This window comes from Copidosoma floridanum, unplaced genomic scaffold (genome assembly GCF_036245765.1).
Source record: "Copidosoma floridanum isolate Cflo_tuat_1 unplaced genomic scaffold, Cflo_Japanese_pri ptg000034l, whole genome shotgun sequence".
Lineage (NCBI taxonomy): Eukaryota > Metazoa > Arthropoda > Insecta > Hymenoptera > Encyrtidae > Copidosoma > Copidosoma floridanum.
Window position 1 is genome coordinate 1,816,160 of NW_028321911.1, and position 12,555 is coordinate 1,828,714.

Sequence of the window (12,555 nt, forward strand, 5' to 3'; positions counted from 1 at the left end):
CGCTTGTGTTATTTGAAATTATTTAATGAACGAACTGGCCGGTAAGTTTTTCGTGTCATTGGGTGATAGGCACTTGTGTTATTTATTAATAATTATCTGCTAAACAAAGTGGCTAGTAAGCGCCCTAGGTGATTAAGTGATAGACGCTTGTGTTATTAATAATTATTTATTCATCTGAGTTGCCAGTAATCGCCCTGTAACATTAAGTAATAGGCGCTTTTGTAATTATTAAAACTATTCATTGAACAAAATGGCCAGTAAGTGCCCCATGTCATTGGGTTATAGGCGCTTGTGTTATTTATAATTATTTATTAAACAGAGTGGCTAGTGAGCACCCCGGGTCATTACGTGTTAGGCACACGTGTTATTTATAATTATCTATCTATCAGAGTTGCCAATTATTGCCCTGTAACATTGGGTGATAGCCGCTTGTGTTATAAAAAATTAATTATTAAACAGAGTGGCCAGTGAGTGCCCCATATCATTGGGTGATAGGCGCTTGTGTTATTAAAAATTTGTTATTAAATAGAGTGGCTAGTAAGCGCCCCGTATCATTGGGTGATAGGCGCTTGTTTTATTTATTAATAATTATCTATTAATCAGAGTGGCTCGTAAGCACCCTAGTTAATAGGATGATAGGCGCTTGTGTTATTTAGAATTATTTTTTGTACAGAGTGGCCAGTAAGGGCCCCGTGTCATTGGGTGATAGGCGCTTGTGTTATTAAAAGATATTTATTCAACAGAGTGGTCAACAAGCACACTGGGTCATCAGGTGATAAGGGCTTGTGTTATTAAAAAGTATTTATCCCTTTAAGTTGCAAGTAAGCGTCCCTTGTCATTAGGTGATAGGCGCTTGTGTTATTTTAATAATTATACAACAGAGTGGTAAGTTAGCGCCACGTGTTATAAGGTGATAGGCGCTTGTAATATTTATTAATATTTATTTATTAAACAAAGTGGCCAGTCAGCCTCCCCGGTAATTGGGTCATAGGCTTTAATGTTATTAAAAATTATTTATTACTCAGAGTGGCGAGTTAGTGCCCCGTATTATTACAAAATAGGCGCTTGTGTTATTACAAGTTATTAAATAACAGAGTGGACAATAAGCTCACTGGGTCATTAGGTGATAGGCGCTTGTGTTATTTTAATAATTATCTATTGAACATAGTGGCCAGTAAGTGCCCCGTGTCATTTGGTGATAGGTTCTTGTGGTATCAACAATTATTTATTGAACAAAGTGGCCATTAAGCACCCCGGGTCATTACGTGATAGGCAGGTGTGTTATTTATAATTATCTATTTATCAAAGTTGCCAGTTATTGACTTGTAACATTGGGTGATAGGCACTTGTTTTGTAAAAAATTTATTATTGAACAGAGTCGCCAGTAAGTGTTTTGTAACGTTGGGTGATAGGCAATGGTGTTATTAATAATTAGTTATTTATCTGAGTTGCCAGTTATCGCCCAGTAACGCCCGCGTTATTGGGTGATAGGCGCTTGTGTTATTAAAAATTATTTATTAAACAGTGTGGCCAGTAAGTGCCCCGTGTCATTGAATAATAGGCGTTTGTGGAAATGAAAATTATTTATTGAAAAAAGTGGCCAGTAAGTGCCCCGTGTCATTAGATGATGGACACTTGTGTTATTAAAAATTATTTATTGAACAGAGTGGCGAGTAAGCGCCCTGTGTTATTGGGCGATAGGCGCTTGTGTTATTTATTAATAATTATTAATAAAACAGAGTGGCCAGTAAGCGCATAGGGTCTTTGTGTGATAGGCGCTTGTGTTGTTAAAAATTATTTATTGAACACAGTGGCCAGTTAGTGCCTTGTGTCATTGGGTAATAGGCGCTTGTGTTTTAAAAAATTGTTTATTGAACAAAGTGGCCAGTAAGCGTTTCGTTTTATTGGGTAATAGGCACTTGTATTATAAATAATTCTTTATTTTAGAAAGTGGCCAGTGAGCACCTTGGGATATTGGGTAATAGGTGCTTGTGTTATTAATAATAAGTAATCCATCCAAGCCGCCAGTAAGCGCTTTGTGTTATTGAGTGATACGTGCTTGTGTTATTAAATATTATTTATTGCACAGAGTAGCCAGTAAGCGCCCTGAGTCATTCAGTGATAGGTGCTTGGGTAACTAAAAATTATTAATTGAACAGAGTTGCCAGTAAGCACCCCAGGTTATTGGGTAATAGGTGCTTGTGTTATTAAAAATTATTTATTGCACAGAGAGCCAGTGAGCGCCCTGGGTCATGAGATGATGAACACTTGTGTTATTAAAAATTATTTATTGAACAGAGTGGCCAGTAAGCGCTTCGTGTCATTGGATGATAGGCGCTTGTTTTATTAATAATTATATATCCATCCAAGTTGCCAGTAGGCGCCTCGTGTTTTTGGATGAGAGGTACTTGTGTCATTGAAAATCATTTATTGCACAGATTGGCCAGTAAGCACCCCGGTCATTGGGTGCTAGGCTTTTGTGATATTTTAATAATTATTTATTTAACAGAGTGGCCAGTAAAAACCCTGAGTTATTAGGTAATAGGCGCTTGTGTTATTTATTAGTAATAATTTAATGAACATTGGTGCCAGTAAGCGCTTCGTGTCATTGGATGATAGGCGCTTGTTTTATTCAACATTATTTATTAAACAGAGTGACCAGTAAGCACCTTGTGTCATCAGGTGATGGGCATTTTTTTTTTTTTAATTAATTATTTATCTAAGTTGTTAGTAAGCGCCGCGTGTTATTGGGTGATAGGTTCTTGTGTTATCAAAAATCATTTATTGCACATATTGGCCAGGAAGCACCCTGGGTTATTGGGTGATAGACGCTTGAGTTATACAAAATTTTTTATTAGACAAAGTGGCCAGTAAGCGCCCTGGGTCATTAGGTGATAGGCTCTTGTGTTATTTAAATAATTATTTATTAAACAGAGTAGCCAATAAGTACTCTGTGTCATTGGATGATAGGCGCTTGTTTTATTAAACATTATTTATTGGAAAGAGTGGCCAGTTAGTGCCTCATGTCATTGGGTGATAGGCGCTTATGTTATTTTAATAATTATTAATTGAACAGAAATGCTAGTAAGCACCCCGTTTTATTGAGTTAAAGGAGCTTGTGCTTTTGATAATTAATTATTTATCCAAATTGACAGTAAACACCCAGTGTTATTGGGTGATAGTTGCTTGTATTATTAAGAATCATTTATTGCACAGAGTGGATAGTTATTATCCTGGGTTATTGGGTGATAGACGCTTGTTCTATTAAACATTATTTAACGATGAGAGTTGCCAGTACGTGGCTCGTGTCATTGGGTGATAAGAGCTTGTGTTTAGAAATTTTTTATAAAACAGAGTGGCAAGTATGCATCCCGTGTTTTTGTGTAATAGGCACTTGTGTTATTTATTTATAATTATTTATAAAACAGAGAGGCCAGTAAGCACCCCGAATCATGAGGTGATAGGCGCTTTTGTTATATTAATAATTATTTTTTGAACAGAGTGGCCAGTAAACGCCCTGTGTTATTGGGTTAAAGGCACTTGTGTTTTTAATAATTATTTATTGCACAAAATGGCCAGTAAGCGCCCCGGATCATTGAGAGATAGGCTCTTGTGTTATTAAAGATATTATTTATTGAATAGAGTGGCCAGTAAGTTTCTCGGTAGATTGGGTAACAGGCACTTGTGTTATTTTTATAATTAGTAATTTAACAAAGTTGCCAGTAAGTGCCTCGTGTCATTGGGTGATAGGCGCTTGTGTTAATAATAATTATTTATCAAAATAAGTTGCCAGTAAGCACTACGTTTTATTAAGCCCAATCAAAAGGATCCATATGGAAATCCATATGGATTTTCCATATGGAAATCCATATGGCGTTTTGGAACGAAATCCATATGGATTTCCATATGGATTCATCCAAAAAAATTTCCATATGGATTAATCCATATGGATTTTCATATAGACGTGTGCGTTTGTTATCACTGCATTAAGCATAAGCGGAAAATGCATATAGCACTAATAATATTCCGCATTTATTGGAATGAAGATTTCCATATTGATGGATCCATATGGAACAATCCATATGGATTTTTATCTGGAATTTTTATTTTGTCATAATAGCAGTGTAAGAATAGAATACACAATAAGAGTAATTATACGAATAGATTTTTATATAGATTTATCTATTTGGATTTCCATATGGATTTTTATACAGACAGAACCATTTGCTATACCTGCATTCAGCATAAGTGTAAAATGCATGTGGCACTAATAATATTTAGAAAACATTTAAATAAAGATTTTTATATGGATAGATCAATATGGAACAATCCATACGGATTTTATAACTGAAATTTTTATATTGCCAGAATATCATTGTAACAATAAAATATACGATAAGAGTAATTATCCATATGGATTTTTATATAGACTGATCCATGTGGATTTCCATATGGATTTCTATATGGATAGATCCATTTGGAACAATCCATATGGATTTTGTATCTGGAATTTTTATTTTGTCATTATAGCAGTGTATTAATAGAATATACACTAATAGTAATTACCCGAATAGATTTTTATATAGATTTTTCTTTATGGATTTCCATATGGATTTCCATATAGATGGATCCATAAGGAACAATCCATATGGATTTTATATCTGGAATTTTTACCTTGTCATAACAGCAGTGTAAGAATAGAATAAACAACAAGAGTAATTATCCGAATAGATTTTCATATAGATTTATCTATATGTATTTCCATATGGGTTTCCATATGGATGGATCCATATGGAACAATCCATATGAATTTTATATCTGGAATTTTTATTTTGTCAGAATAGCAGTGTAAGAATAGAATATACAATAAGAGTAATTATCGGTATGGAATTTTATATAGACTTAACCATATGGATTTCCATATGGATTAATCCATATGGATTTTCATATAGACGAATCCATTTGTCATATCTGCATTCAGCACAAATTTAAAATGCATGTAGCACTAATGATATTTCGCATTAATTTAAATGAGGATTTTTAAATGGATAACTTGGCGACTGTGGGCGACCCGCGGTGGCCCGAACTCGCCTGAAATCAACAAAATAGCGTTCTTTGGCCTAGCTGAGCGAGTTCGGGCCACCACGGATTGCCCGCTGTCGCCTAATTTCGGATCCTCCAACATACCTTACATTTGACAGTATGAGTTGAGATTGCTGATTTCCTTTTTTATGATGATCGTCAAGCGTCAATGTGGAATTTCCTACATTTATGTTTCACATATATGACACGTGTTAAAATAAGATTTTTTTCGTACAAGACTAGTCGTACGTCATATTTTAAGCTTAGACATAATGATTTGGAGAGACAATTTTTTTTTTAATATACTACAGGAATTTTTTAGGATTAAAATAGTTTTCTGAGATTCTGCTGTATGAGAAATAAAATCCGGTACTTACTACGACCCAAAAGATGTTGGGGTAATGTTATCGAAAAAGCTTATAAAAGGTGCAGATGTTCTACATTAGGGTCTATATAAATTAATATTTAACAAGACAAATCATGTTTAACAAAGTTTAATTTCAAGAATTATTATTTTTGTTGTACTTCCTCCATTACATCACAGTGTTAATTTTAAAGAAGCATACATAATTATACTTACACCTGAGGACGAAAGATTCATCATACATTTATTTTGAAATATTTCAAATTAAGTCATACGAACTTGTTTCTTGGGTTTCTTTTGTTGATTAAGAGTCAAGTTCACAACTGTGATTTTTAAACGTATGTTATCAAAATCATTTCAAACGGACAATGGAAAACACTCACAATATGATTGAAACAGTGATGTTTGTTGAATCACTATCCTGAAGTGACAGACTTCTTCTTAATTTTTTTCTGAAACCAAAAAAAATTTTTTTTTATCGGCAAAGTTTTTATTCTCATTGCATTTTATACAGAAAGTTCGAAATCAAGTGGCGCGGTAGATCTACATGTCAGTTTGTGTAGCAGACGAGCCTGTTTACCGCGCTATTTATGTACGTCTAAAATCGTCTTCCAAATTTCCTAAATCAATAAAAAAATACTTAACACTGCTACACACCTGATATTTCGTAATAATTCGACATTTTTAACGTTAAACTATGATTTACACAAAAAATCTGGACAAGAACTATCGTTAAACATCGTTTTTACAAGGTTTGTCAATGCAAAATGGTGATTTTATTATTTTCCAGTTTTCTTCCAGTCCGAAAAATTCAGACTCTTAATTTAGTCGCAAGTCAGTATGGATATCACATAGAGATATAAGAATATAGCAAGTCAATACAACGCAAGAATATTGCACAAATACATTATTTCAGTCATAATTTACTTTAAAAATGTAATAGTGTATGAAAATAAGGTAATAACTGTGAGTACCAGTAGGCAGGAGAAGCAAGAAAGCCACAAGAAATATACTACATAAATATGATCCTGAGTACACGGTGGTCTAGCGCACTAGTCACGACATTAGTAATCCGTTAGTCTGGGTTTAATCTTGATTAGAACGAATTTTTTTAATCGACCAAGTGATTTTAATAAGCAAAAGATTATGACGTTTTGTATTAAATTAAAGAAAACGAGTAAACTTAATTAAAAAATTGTAAATTTAAACATGACATCATCTACGTAAGCGCCAAAATTTGAAAATAACCGTTATTTTTCGTTCATGAGGAAAAATTTGAAATATGTTTTAATATGTACATTTACATTTTCAATATGTTCATTTACATTTAAATTTTACATTTTTACCCGTACTTTTTCACGAAAGATCCCAATTAAGTAATGGACATTGCTTGCTTACCTCCTTCTTGATCTGGTAATTTATTTCTTCGGTTATAAACTTATTCATATTTTTGATGGCCTCCGCTTTTTTAGCTTCTGTCAAAGACGGTTTATGCGTTGCAAACCAGGTTAAGCACTCTGAAACAATTTTTTACAACTGTTAAGTACTGTAGTATGTAATTTTTTTAAATTCATAGTTATTATTCGTGCGAAGCGTGCACTTTATCCACATAAAATTAATGCAAAAACCAACGAAAGTACAAATGCCTCAATCAGGGTTTATCACTATCAAAGTTAAAGACCGGCTTTCTTCGCATCGTATGTGAATAGACCATTATTAATAGGCCATTATTAATACTTACAATGAAAATTTTGAGAAATGTGAATACAACATTTCAAATGTTACGATAATGTCTAGCCAACGTACTTACGGGCAGTAATTTTTTTCCACACACTTGTAATCATAAAATTTTTATTTTGAAAAGAATTAACTGATTGTTGCATGATTGTTGGTCTTTGTCTTCCACACAAATATTACTTTCTCCTATCACGCATCTAGCACTCCACAGGTAAAATAATTGAATAATTGAAATGTTTTTATATACATATTACTATTATTTTCATAAGTTACACTAATACTTGAATTTTTGTTAATAACAGCGACTGACATTTTCTCTACTGCTTTAGTTACTATATTTTAATAATGATAAAATAATTTCTTACGATCGCTCCATACAGTTAATTGTAATTTAAGTCTTTGAATTATTGCTTTTTACTATTACAGAGAAATTAATAGAAACAATCTTGTATGCATTATATATGAATTACCTTTTAAACAATTCACAGTATCATCAGGAATAACTTATAAGAGCATATTAACAATATAATTCGTGCTCATATTTATTATAATAGATGATTGGTAGGCTTACTACATTTTTGCATGCTATATTCGTGCGTCGTAACCTTTATTACACTAATAACGTGACAATCATAATACTACCACGGTAACTAACTTCACTTGTGATACCATATCAATAATTTTGCTAAGTACTTAGTAGGTTGTTACAAATATCATGGTATTGTCAGTTATGTTGAAATCTTTTGTTTACTGGTTAGTTTGTTTGTTCATTGTTAAATTCTTTTTATGTTATATACAAATTTATTCTTAAAGTGCATTAAAAAAAATTTTTTTATTTTGGCAATTTTAGACTTGAATTTTAATTTCTTCTTAAAATTACGTTTAAAAAAAAAAAAATTAATAATAATAATTAGTATTTGCGTCATGAAGAATTTCTGAAACTTGAAAAATAAAGAAAATATGAAAATAAAATAAAAAAAACAAATTAAACGAATTTTAAGACACACTTGACTAAGAAATATAGTCGTGAAAACTATTTTAAACAAGTTGTAACTTGCACTTGGTACACGAAAAATCATCTCAGAAATTGAATAATTCGATAAAAAATTGTCTCATAAAAAACCAGCCGTCAGTGGGGTATCCAAGTATGAAGTTATACATCTCTGGCAGATAAATGTATAAATGTAGATAAATCTTTTACGAAACGATATATTAAATGACACGCGACAATTTATCGAAGGTGATTCAACTGTCCTTGAAATTTGAAAACAAATAATACATCAGGTTAATGGATGACATTGCTGTCCTTAGCTTAACCTAAAAATCTTTGTTACTTGTGGATGAGCTTCTTTTTCCTGCCCAAAATTGAAGCATTTTTTTTCAAGAGCTCTTGAAATTGCTTTAAAGTAAGTTTTCCGTAATAGCTTTCGTCTTGCATTTTAAAAGGAACGTGCTGCTAATACTTTGCTTTTGTTGACAAGCTGATTGCTGAGTCAGCTGATAATACATGAGCTTGTCAAGTTGACCAATACAATTTTATACATCATATTTACTGTGCGTATAGCCTATAGCAGTATGCACAAACATACAGTATCCGCAATATACACGAATACATTATCCTAGTGTTACTGAGGGAAAATAGTGGGGGTTTGCTAGCCGAGCTACATGCTGCCCTCTGGTAGCCAGTTTTTTGATACTCCCTCATTGCCAGCGTTGCTGCATATTTGTGATTTCCTCACCTCTCTGAACTTTCTCCTCGCTAACTGTGATGGACAATGATGAACAATGAAAATAAATTAATAGATTTATAGAATGTCATATAAATAAAATATCAGTAAAAAAAATATTGAAAAATAAGAAACTGCTTGAAAGAATTTCGAAAAAAATACAAAAAAATTTATAAACAATTATTCATTTATGTATTTCTTTTAAAATTAACGAATTATTGGAAATCAAATAAATGTTTATTAACGTATAGAAATGCTGCTACTAAAAAACATTTTTCGAAGTTTTGAAAAAAATTACTCAATTATACCTTTACATGATCAACTGTGTATAACAAATTATACATTATAAACGAATTAATTATTAAACAGTAAATTTATATTTAAATTGAAAATAAGTTTGAATAATTTAAGAAAAGTAAAAGGTATCCTCTTTTCAGGCATAGCTCATGGTTGAGTGAATGTCGTGATAGGTTAGTATGAAAAAGGTCGTAAGTTTAAGCCCGGTGAAAAGTGTGGTTTTTTTCTTAGGAATCAAAATAAAAAATTTATTTGTGTCACTTATTTCTCAATCCCGGGATCGTAAACGAAAGTAAAAATTTACGATTCCATTAAAAAATTTTTTGAAGGAGAAACATTGAAATCATTGACTTACTCTTGTGCATGTATAGTGCGCCTACAGAAGTAAAACTCTAAAAATTGAGATTAGCAGTGTAGGCAATGACATGTAAATAGCTGATTTTCTTCTGATTCACATAAACTTACACAGTGAACTCATGTTTATGTATATCACTTAAATCATGCGTAGTAAATGGTACCCCAACAGAAAAAATTAATGTATGAAAACGTAACAAACCATAAATTTCTGTGATACTGTGTTGGATTTTGGACCACTGTTACAGTTTTGTACGTTTTGTTACGTTTGATTATAGTCTACTACAACTCAATACAATACCTTACAACTCGTTACGTTTTATTATGATTCTAAAAAGGCTCTTGAATCTCGTGATAATGCAACTGTAATAAACTCTAATAAATCGTAAGGAAATGTTGTCATCTGTAATATTTTGTAACAGCTGACATTTTGTGGCAGTTTATTACACTTTTTTACATTTTATTATAATTTATATAACTGTTAGACACATTTTCTGACATTTTTGAATAAAATTCACTATTAATGAAAAAAAATCGAGTAACTATTATGAAAAATTAATAGTGTTATAGTATATGATAAATCATGACAAAACGTAACAAAACATAATGAAATGTAAGAAACGTCCGAAATCCATGAGAATATTACAGTTTCTTACGTTTTCTTACGTTTTCTTGCGTGTCATATGGCATATTACTACACATGTTTACTTTTTCTTACACTTAGTTACTATTTCAAATTTTTGCTCGGGTAATATTTAAGATATTTTTCTATACAACATATTGTTCTACGGTATGATAAATTATCCTAATATTGAATAATATTTATCTTAAAACTAACATATACTTGATCCGTAAATTGTAGGTGCACTTATTTATTATGTTATTTCGATTGATAGTATTTAGTAGTCTTACTAATATATAAAGCAAAGTCGCTAAAACCGTTGTAATCGCTAACCGCGAAAACTATTGAACCGATTTTGCTGAAATTTTGCACACTGATTCATGATACCTCCTAGATGGTTTTAGTATAGTTTTTATCTTAAAAAATTTAATAACAATAGCAATAAATGAGCTCAAAGTTTTGCAAAAATACGCCAGCTTTTCACTTTAGTTCAGTAAAATCCGCTAGGTGGCGTCGACATAAAATCGAAGCTACCTGCAACATAATTAAATAAGTGTGGTTATAATAAGCCGGAGCGTATCGATAGCTGTATAGTCGAGCTTCGGCAGCTCAACAAGCTGTTCAGAGAATGCTGGTGATAGTCCTGCAGCTGGATATCCCGGTTACGGACGACACTCTTCTCTAAGGGAAAGGGGCCTAAGTGTCCCTTCACCCCGAATCTCGACGAGTGCGATCAAAACAAAAAATTAATCACAACCGATGCCGTCTCTGCCACAATACCAGGAGACATATCTAGCCGGAGCACAATCTGCTCCAACCCATCAAAGTTGTGAGGGAGTTCCACCATCCCACCTGGTGCAGTTAGAGAGTTTGTGGCTACGAATGTAAGCAAGGGAAGAAAACAGCTCTGAGCTCTGAGGGGCATGGGCAGCCACAACGGCTACCTTCTTGGTCGTCGCGTCCCCAATGCGCTCACCCACATGTTCCCGTCTAACGGTGAGCGGTTGGTTATCCGGGGAACGACCCGAGACGAGATATTCTTTGGTCAGAAGCGTACCTCCCTCCATCCACAGTCTCAGTATATCGAGACTCCCAGGGTAAGAATCAAGCAACCGTAGCCAGCTCTTCATCATCAGGAATAAGAATAGCCTGGAAGTTTCACCACTGGCGCTTTTAAGGGCCATTATAAGTATTTACGTTCCCTACTTAACCATCAATTTCATCGGTTCTTTTTAGGGGCCGCCTAAGTGTAAACTACCTTGCCAACAAATACATTTTTATTACCATTTCCGGAAGCGATTCGTCGACTAAAAGACTATATTAACTAAAGACGGGCACTATTAAACCAAGTCAGCTATTCACTGGCAGACGTCACCTGCGGAGTTGTTCTTCGCAAGTCTGGAAAACCCGGTGACCGACGACTCTATATTAACCTCTTGACTCTAAGCATTTAACCAGGAATCACTGATCCTCTCCAAGGTCTGCGCTGGGCAAACCTATAACAGCTATAAAGGAAAAAAAACTTGAGCCAACGGGACAGCCTCCACTGGACAAGTATCACTAACCAATCTCCCCGTCTAAGATCACCAAAACAACTGAATCTGCAAATAAAAAAGGTGCTTTAGACACCAACGTCTTCGACGTTATACCGGGAGACGTTGGGAAAGAGCACTACAACTAGCCCCAAAGCTTCGGACTTTGTAATTTTTCTCCCAATCAGTCTGGGTCTTCAACAGTAAGCCAGAGAAGATCACCCTAAGGTATCCAGGCAGTCACAATTGCTGTTAACTGCAGTCAAGAAAGAGTTAACTTAAGAAGCTCACCGGTCTTTTTTAGGGCCATCTGTTGCGTGTGAACACAGCCGATCCCACATGGATTGCCTGGTTCGAATTCAAAGGAATGAGATATAGATATAAGGGGGGGCTTGTACTGTATAGAGGGGTTGCTTAAGTTAAATTAAAAAAATTAATACAAAAAAAACAAATAGGGATTAAAAACTAAATAGAATTAAAGGGAGAGGAAAGTTAACACAATAAGAACAACTAATTAATGGGAAAAAGCCTATGGCATAAAAAACCCAGATTTATTAAAAAACGAATCAGAATTAATACAATTGAAGAAAAAACGGTTAAACTAAATATACCATTAACAATGGGAACAATAATAAACCTATGTTGTGTTAGTATGGGTATGTGTGAGGATGTGCGGGAGGACCTGGTGGTAACGACTCCCAGTGTGTGTGAATTCAAGGCGAATGAGGGAGGAGTGATCTCCTCTGCGAACCGGCGGGCCCTGCACGGTCGCACGAGTCAGCGCAAGGCTGGTGAAAGCGGGCCGACGCCCGAAAGTCGAAATTAACTACCACCTGCGGC